An 8537-nucleotide genomic window follows, 5' to 3' on the forward strand; every position below is an offset into this window, starting at 1 on the left:
TCATGTTTTACAGCTGCATTAAGAACCATGAGACTTACGCTTACTACATCTACTTTTATCGAGATCTCTTTATTACATATTCAATGACCCAGGTTTCTATCGTAGCGTACACACAGGACGTTACAAAAAACTTCGAGGACTTGGTGGGTGTCACAGGGAACAAATTGAGGAAAGGAACCTGTGTCTGGAAATGTCAGCTAACGACGCTACACAGGGACGAAGTTGATAGTTGGTGGCGCCTGCTGGTAGGCCGCCCCTTCGGCAGCAAACGTGCCCTGTTACGCTGACGGACCATAGACAGTGTCTCGTAGTGCTGTTCATTATTCAGCGATCGCGACCAATTGCTACGATCATCAGTGTAGAAGGTGGAGCTAGCTGCTGCGATGCTCTGTTACCTTGACGGATGACGGCCTTGGACAAGGGGATTCCATCCACTGAGATAACAGAGCATTCAAAGGAGACAACGGCTGTCTACACAGCAGCCAGCTCCATCTTCTCCACTACCGACCGTGGCAATCAGTGGCGATCACTGAACAACAAAGAACATTGTGAGACGTTCTGCCTATGGTCTCTTAGTGTATCATGTCACGTTTGCTGCTGAAGGCGTAGCGACGGGAGCTGGCACCTACAAATTTGACACTCTGTAGTGCCCGTGGCTGACATTTCCATAAACAAGTTCCTATACTGAATTTATTCCTCACGACACCCTCTAAAACACTTCCGAGTTCGTCTAAATCTTTTTGTAAGCACTACGTCTTCAGGCGACAAGTGGCCCATCGGGACCATCCGACTGCCACGTCATCTTCAGTTGAGGATGCGGATAGGAGGGGCGTGTGGTCAGCACACCACTCTCCCGGTCGTTATGACGGTTTTCTGTTCGGTCGAGTAGCTTGTTAATTGGCATCACGAGGCTGAGTGCACCCCGAAAAATGGCGACAGCGCATGGCGACCTGGATGGTCACCCATCCAAGTGCCGGCCACGCCCGATAGTGCTTAACTTCGGTGATCTGACGGGAACCGGTGTATCCACTGTGGCAAGGCTGTTGTCCACATCTTTCTGTAAAACCCTTTAATTAAATGAAATTTGCTATTGATACACACATGACATGGTATCATCTCATCTCTTAAAATCTGGAAATCTCCTTAGGATATGACTCATCGCATTGCACATTCCTGTGACAGATCGCCATAAGACTTCTTCATATCACTCGTAAACAGAAGAAACTATATCACGATCTTTTGTGTAATTAGTTTTGAGCAGGGTCATTAGTCTGATGGGAAATAAAACAGGATGTTTGATGAAAATTACAATTCTCTTGAGTCTTGTTCATAGTATGTAGGCCTAGCATTTGTTGCTACTATTGCTTGTGATGCTATTATTGAAGCCAACTGGTCCCCAATTCAAGTCTTAGAATCTCTTATTGGCTTAACTGTGCCGTAATGGAAAGGAAATATTCTGTTTCGGATTCATCACTTCTGTGTACACGTGTGCGATCTAAATTATTTAATTTCAAATATTATTCCGTGATTTATAATAATTTGGTAAAAATTTGCGTTAATATCCATTTTGTTTCGAAATAAATCGCTGCTTCCCGTTATCTTTGCAGTTTAACTGTCAACCCAGAAGATGCAAAACACATTTCTTGATATTATTAGCTTAAGAAGTCACCAAAAACTAATTTGTTTGTGTATTGTAATACTTTGTGTCTACCTTTAATTGTGAAACTTACTTTTTGATTGATTGTTACCAGTGCTACTCTGAAGATCAAATCCCCTGATCTTCTAGCGTATGGTCTATATTTGACCTTCCACGTGACATACTGATTCAAGATAAACAGGAGTGATCGCTTGGTTCTTCCCTCTAGTAGATTATATTAGATCTGGATTGTAATGTATAATGAAGCGTCTCCTGCAGGTGCGCATATACTGAATGTCTAATCAGTTATCGACTAGGAACTGGGCGGGCCGACGAATTGTGTACGTGACGGATCAGGCAGTAAATGGGTCATGTTACCGACAGTGGTGCGTTGAAGAAAGGTTCTCTGTACACCTTCATTTAAATTTATAGACATCCTACTGTGATGTTCTTTTTCGACAACATCGAGATACAGCATGTATCGTGTTTTTACTATTACTTACACTCTGAGAAAAAAAACCAGCGCACTAAGAAGGAATCACCCAAAAGGGATGGAAATCGTTATATGTGATGTACATGTACAGACAAACAAACAGTTATAATTCCAGAAAAAATGGATGATTTAATTAAGGGAAAGAGCTTCGCAAAGTGAGCAAGGCAATAAAGCTTTAGTCCACCTCTGGCCCTCCTGCAAGCAAATTTTCGGGTTGGTATTGATTGACAGGGTTATTGCATGTCCTCTTGAGGGATATCGTCCCAAATAATATCCAACTGGCATACTACATCTTCAAATTCCCGAGGTTGTTGGAGGGCCCTGCACATAATGCTCCAAATGTTCTTTATTGGGGAGAGATCCATGGGTCTTACTGGCCAAGAAAGGATTTGGTAAGCACGAATACCAGTAGTTGAAACTCTCGTCGTGTGCGGGCGAGAATTATCTTACTGAAATGTAAGCCAGAATGGTTTGCCATGAAGGGCTCCAAAACAGGACGTAGAATTTGGTCGACGTACCACTGCGCTGTAATACTTCCGCGGATGACCCAAATGGGTCTTCCTATGATACGAAGCCGGGTTTTGTGGCCGAGCGGTTCTAGGTGCTTCAGTCTGGAACCGCGCAACCACTGCGGTGGCAGGTTCGAATCCTGCCCCGGGCATGGATGTGTGTGGTGTCCTTAGGTTAGTTAGGTTTAAGTAGTTCTGAGTTTTAGGCGACTGATGACCTCAGATGTTAAGTCCCATAGCGCTCAGAGCCATTTGAGCCATTTTAGGACACGAAATGGCACCTCTAGCTTGTCGGATGATATGGCAGGCGACAGTCGGATTGGTATGCCACTGGTGTCTGGGGCGTTTCTAGACAGGTCTAGCACCTGGACTCTCATTGACTGGAGTAGAATTGTCTTCATTGACGATTCCCGCTTACAACTGAAAATCGTATACCGGAGCATTCCTGATACCATTCGTAAATTAACTAACGAACAAACTCATATGAAACAGTCTGTTTTAAGCCAAGTACAAAGGTAGATAATTTTATTGCCAAACAATAGTTTAAGATAAGGGAACAATTTGGTGCACAGAGTGGAAGCTTATCACAGGATATTTCAAAGTGAATTTTGCATAAAGACACTTAGGTTAATGAAAAATTAGATTCAGAATTATCACTTGTTATACAATTGTTAGTGAAGTGTTGTCTCAGAGAGGCACCTCAGAAGTTTGCTTTGAAATAGAATTAAGTCAAATCAAAACTACTTTAAGGGAAGATTAGTCTGAATAGCATGATTTTTGTCATTCTTCAGATTAGTAGTATGCAGGAGGAATTGACCTCTGTCAAACAAATAGTATATAACAAGCAATCCTTTGTTACTAGGGCAAGTGGTGACTGTAATAGTCACACACCGCTTGGTAGAAAGTGTAAGAGATGAAATGGATCATGTTGTCTGTCACCATAGTACTTATCGTGTAGGCTTGGCAGCCTCTTCCTTATCATTCGTTTTTGATAAATGAGTCTGTCGAAACACCGGCAGTTCCAGATGTGCACACTCCGTAAGAAAAATGTTCGTCTTGTCGTGTTCATAACATCCTTTAAGGGATTATCACCTAGATCTTGGTCAGATCAACAAAAAATACACTCAAATTCACAAAGAAACAGAACACCTTGAACGACTAGAGACAGGACGCTCATATCCACACCAAATGTACGTTAATATGTTCTAAAGAAATGAATAGCATTTCAGTCACCTCGGTTCAGCATGGTCCGTCATGGGCCCTGATAACTTGTTCCATGCATGACAGCGCTCGACGAGTACAAGGCACGAACAGCGCCCTGTGGTATAGTTATCCAATAATAATGCCGAAAGTAGGTCTTCTTCTGCTGCACTTCAGATATGCTGGTATGCAAAACTTTGAGAAGAAAGTAACTTCCGCATGACGTGTCGCTGCCAAGTAACATCTGTGGATTTTGGCATTATGTCATAGCGCTGCACCGTCGTTTCACCATTTCCCACACATTTCAACTGACGGCAAGTGTGGAGATCTAACAGGCCAGGGCAAAAGGCTGACATCCTGCGACACCAAGAAGGTACGTGTTCGTGCAGCAACATGTGGTCGTGCATTGTCTTGCTGAAAAGTGGCGTCTGGGATGTTGAGCAGAAACGATATGGCTACGGGTTGCAGTATGTCATTCACGTAGGTCGCATTGGTCACATTGCCCTGGACATGCATCAACTGTGATTTGTGGGTCTACGCAATAACACCTCACACAATAAGCGTTGAGTTGGCACTGTATACCATGTGCGAATGCAGTCACTGTGATGCTGCTAACCCTTGTCTGCGGCGGACCAAAATGTGGTCATCATTTTCAAACAAACAGAACCTGCATTCGTCCGAAAACACTATCTTATGTCATTCCTGTCCCCAGTGACGTCGTTCCGTACACCATTCCTGCCTAGCATGTTTGTACACTTTCGTCAAAGGTAGGCGGAGAAGTGGACGATGTGCATGTAACCCATGCGTAGTAAACGGCGGCGGACTGTCACTTCTGATACAGTACGAAGTGTTGCACACTGTTGCTCTTGAACGACGCAGATCTGACCTGCAATGTCATTCGGATTAGGTGTCGATCTTCTCGGGGGAGGGGGGGGGGGTAGGGGGAGGGGGGAGGGGTGGGAGGTAGTCTGGGCGGGGCGACTTGACCCATCAAGTTGTGTTCAACGAACTTCCGTGATTTCTCAGATGGTTGCATCACATTATCTCATTCCAATAATGCGCCCTCTTTTCAAACTCACTGATTCGACGATACGATTCTCGGATATGTCTGCGAGGCATCCTGCATGTCTGCCCAAGTAGCACTGATCCATTACCTTCGGAACTCCAAGGTACGCAGGAGAGCTTCTGTAAAGTCTGGAAGGTAGGAGACGAGGTACTGGCAGAAGTAAAGCTGTGAGGACGGGTCGCGAGTCGCGCTTGGGTAGCTCAGTCGGTGGAGCACTTGCCCGCGAAAGGCAAAGATGCCGAGTTCGAGTCTCGGTCCGGCACACAGTTTTAATCTGTCAAGAAGTTTAGAGACTCTTATTTAGTCTACACTACAACATATTCAAACCTGATCAGAATCCAAGCATATCCCTTTGGTAGGTTTCTTGGGACTATAATGGATGACAACCAGGTAGAGGCTAAAACTGGAATACCCAGTCCTCATCATAACAATATAGCCACGCACTTAAGTGGGAAAGCTTCCCTGAGACATCCATTATACAAATCCATGGATTCTGGCAGGTGGTGGGTGGCACCATCTCTCGACACTGAGGTCAATCGTTTCACCACTATCCACCATAATTAAAAAAAATGGAAACAGTTTCTTATTTCAGATTTTCATAATTTAATGCAAAACATTCTGCAAGGAACAGAGGCTGAATTGTACTAGTACAAAACGAAAAACGGAAACAAAAATGGCTCTGAGCACTATGGGACTCAACTGCTATGGTCATTAGTCCCCTAGAACTTAGAACTACTTAAACCTAACTAACCTAAGGACATCACACACATCCATGCCCGAGGCAGGATTCGAACCTGCGACCGTAGCAGTCGCACGGTTCCGGACTGCGCGCCTAGAACCGCGAGACCACCGCGGCCGGCAAACGGAAACACCTAAGGCCTGTACATAAAGTGCCATATCTGCATCGCGCACCGATGAGGAACTTCGTATTGGGCTGTCAGTCATTGTAAATATGCCACGAAGGCGTCGACGAACAAATCGGCTGAACTAATTTAAATTCAGAGATGTTGTATCGCAGGTCTATGGGAGGCTGATCGGTCCACCTAAAGAAATTCCTACACTTCGGCCCTTAATGTAACCCGTATTTTACCGGTCTTATATTTTTTTTTAAAGAAAACCGTAATCTAACGGCTGTGACTAACAGGCTCACACCTCGGTTACGACATCAGACACGCAGCACGTCGACCTTAGAGCAAATTAGTGCTAATGCGGTGCGGCAGGGACATTGGATGAAAGCTGAGCTAAGGACAAGGTATGCGATAGCCAGGCATCTCCTAGCGCGTCCTATATAATACATTGCACCGGGCCTCTGATAGAACCAGTTTCGTCCTTCAATCCATCATAAATTTGAATAAAACAATCTCGGAAAATTAAACGCTATAGTAACGCCGAAAGTAGCTGCACTTCAGATATGCTGGTATGCAAAACTTAGAGAAGAAAGTAACTTCTGCATAACGTGTCGCTGCCAAGTAACATAGCTCGATGAATCATGAACCATACATAGAAAGAACTGTCGTATTATAGTACAGAAGTAACTGAAATAAATACACAATGAGACGAATAGAAATTAAACTTTTAGTTAAAGGCAACAATTACACTGACGCCGTCGTCACCTGTGATAGTTACATGGACATTACAAAAGATAGAGTGTGCGAACCATCACTATATGGCAATGCATGCTCTGCAGAGTGACCGCATGCTGGGCACAATATAAGGAGTTCTTGTGGTAGCCCGTTGTCTTCCACTACTAGCACGCTTGACATTTGCTGGTTACCAAGGAAATATGACCAAAGAAATGTGACAGATGTTAAAGTGCAAAATTAAAGAACCATCACTGTCAACTATTGCACTCTTTTATTTGCAGGAGCTAAACTCGGTGATAATTTCCACCTTGTACTTTAATGCACTGTACATACTAGACCAATAAATCTAGACGAACAACCACAAAAATTACGTGATGTTACGTTCCTTACAAGTACTGATATGAGGCATTCATACTTGCAGGTGAGCCTCTCCGAAGACGCTAGAAAAGGTACAGCATACCTAATAGTAGGAGTAGCTGATGAAAGACAGAAATTACAGACAATATTTCATGGACATGTGTAGGTGTAACACCTTAAGATGAGTTCAATAAAGAATCTTCCAAATTTAAGAACTAGAAAACATTTTAAGGCATTTTTACGATTATATTGATTTTTAGACCTTTTGTAGTTGATCATTCTTTAAACAGTTATTCTTTATTAAGCTTGTTAAAGAAAAATGCACCCGGGAGTTGGTCAAAGAGCTGTCAGGAGAATTTTGATGCAACATACCGTACTAAACTTTGAAATTTTATATCACCCTCTCATGTCAAAAGATTTCTGTACTGTCATTGTTACCTCTTTCTGAAAATTGGGGGACATATATGGGTCAATTTCATGAGCAATATGGTGAATGTGATGTTCATGTAATATGTTTTGCAAGCCATATACTTTGTGAATGTGAAGAGGCCATTCCGTAACAAAACTGGAAAGTCTATCCATAGTCTGGGCTTATAAGAAGTTAATTACCTTATTTGTGGTAAACATTTTAAACTTTTCTGTGACCATCATGCTTTACGTTTCTCGTGATATGTGAATTGCTGCCGGCCGGAGTGGCCGTGCGGTTCTAGGCGCTACAGTCTGGATCAGAGCGACCGCTACGGTCGCAGTTTCGAATCCTGCCTCGGGCATGGATGTGTGTGATGTCCTTAGGTTAGTTAGGTGTAATAAGTTCTAAGTTCTAGGCGACTGATGACCCCAGAAGTTAAGTCGCTCAGAGCTATTTGAACCATTTTTGTAAATTGCTTAATGCAAATCTAGCCTGTTGGTCATTGTCCTTACAGGAATACGATTTTTAAAGAGTACATGTTCGTGAGAAGTATAATCTAGTAGAGATTATTTGTCTTAGTTGCCACAAGATTTATCAGAATTCTCAGAACCTGTACAACAAACTTCAGATTATAGAGTGTTATTGATGAAAGACAAAAATTACAGACAACATTTCTTGGACTTGTGTAGGAATGTGGCAGCTTTAAAGGATGCTGACCATTGGTGGAAGATAGTTAAATTACTTATTTCACATGACCACTACAAAACTAATCCACCCCTATAAAATACTTAACTGTGCACTATTTTATAGGTGAAGTGTACAGACCGTGTTTGGTGTAATTGTATTGGCACTGCACATCAAGAAAAAGATTTGTTTGATACACACATCATGCGTGGGGGTATTTCGGTGCAGCGATGTGGCCCAGAGAGATAAATCTTTACTTTTACTTCCCCAGCATGTGGAGGTGAATGCAGAAGCTATTCTGTGTGATATTTCAGAAAGCGAAGCTATCAAACAAATGTTGTTGCACAGAGCTGCACTAAATACTATCAACCAAACCAATACAAATCGTATCTGTTGATATCGCCAGACCTCTGTCTTAAATTAGGGATGGAATAAAATATCTAACAGCGCTTTATGATATTTTTCAAAATATGTCAGTTAATGTGCTACAAAATCACCACAGCGGATCCGATTATAACAAGAATCCTAGGTGACTACATACCAGCCGTTCAGAATCCTACTGCCTTCCCCTCTGATAACCCATCAGATTTAACCAGTAGA

At 42.9% G+C, this 8537-nt stretch overlaps 1 pseudogene; it reads right to left on the reverse strand.

The window, feature by feature from the left end:
* Positions 1–930: 930 nt before the first annotated feature.
* LOC126337354 (5S ribosomal RNA) lies at positions 931–1048 on the reverse strand (annotated as a pseudogene).
* Between the last annotated feature and the right edge of the window lie 7489 nt (positions 1049–8537).

Source organism: Schistocerca gregaria, chromosome 2 (assembly GCF_023897955.1).
Source record: "Schistocerca gregaria isolate iqSchGreg1 chromosome 2, iqSchGreg1.2, whole genome shotgun sequence".
In the NCBI taxonomy this organism is placed as follows: Eukaryota; Metazoa; Arthropoda; class Insecta; order Orthoptera; family Acrididae; genus Schistocerca; species Schistocerca gregaria.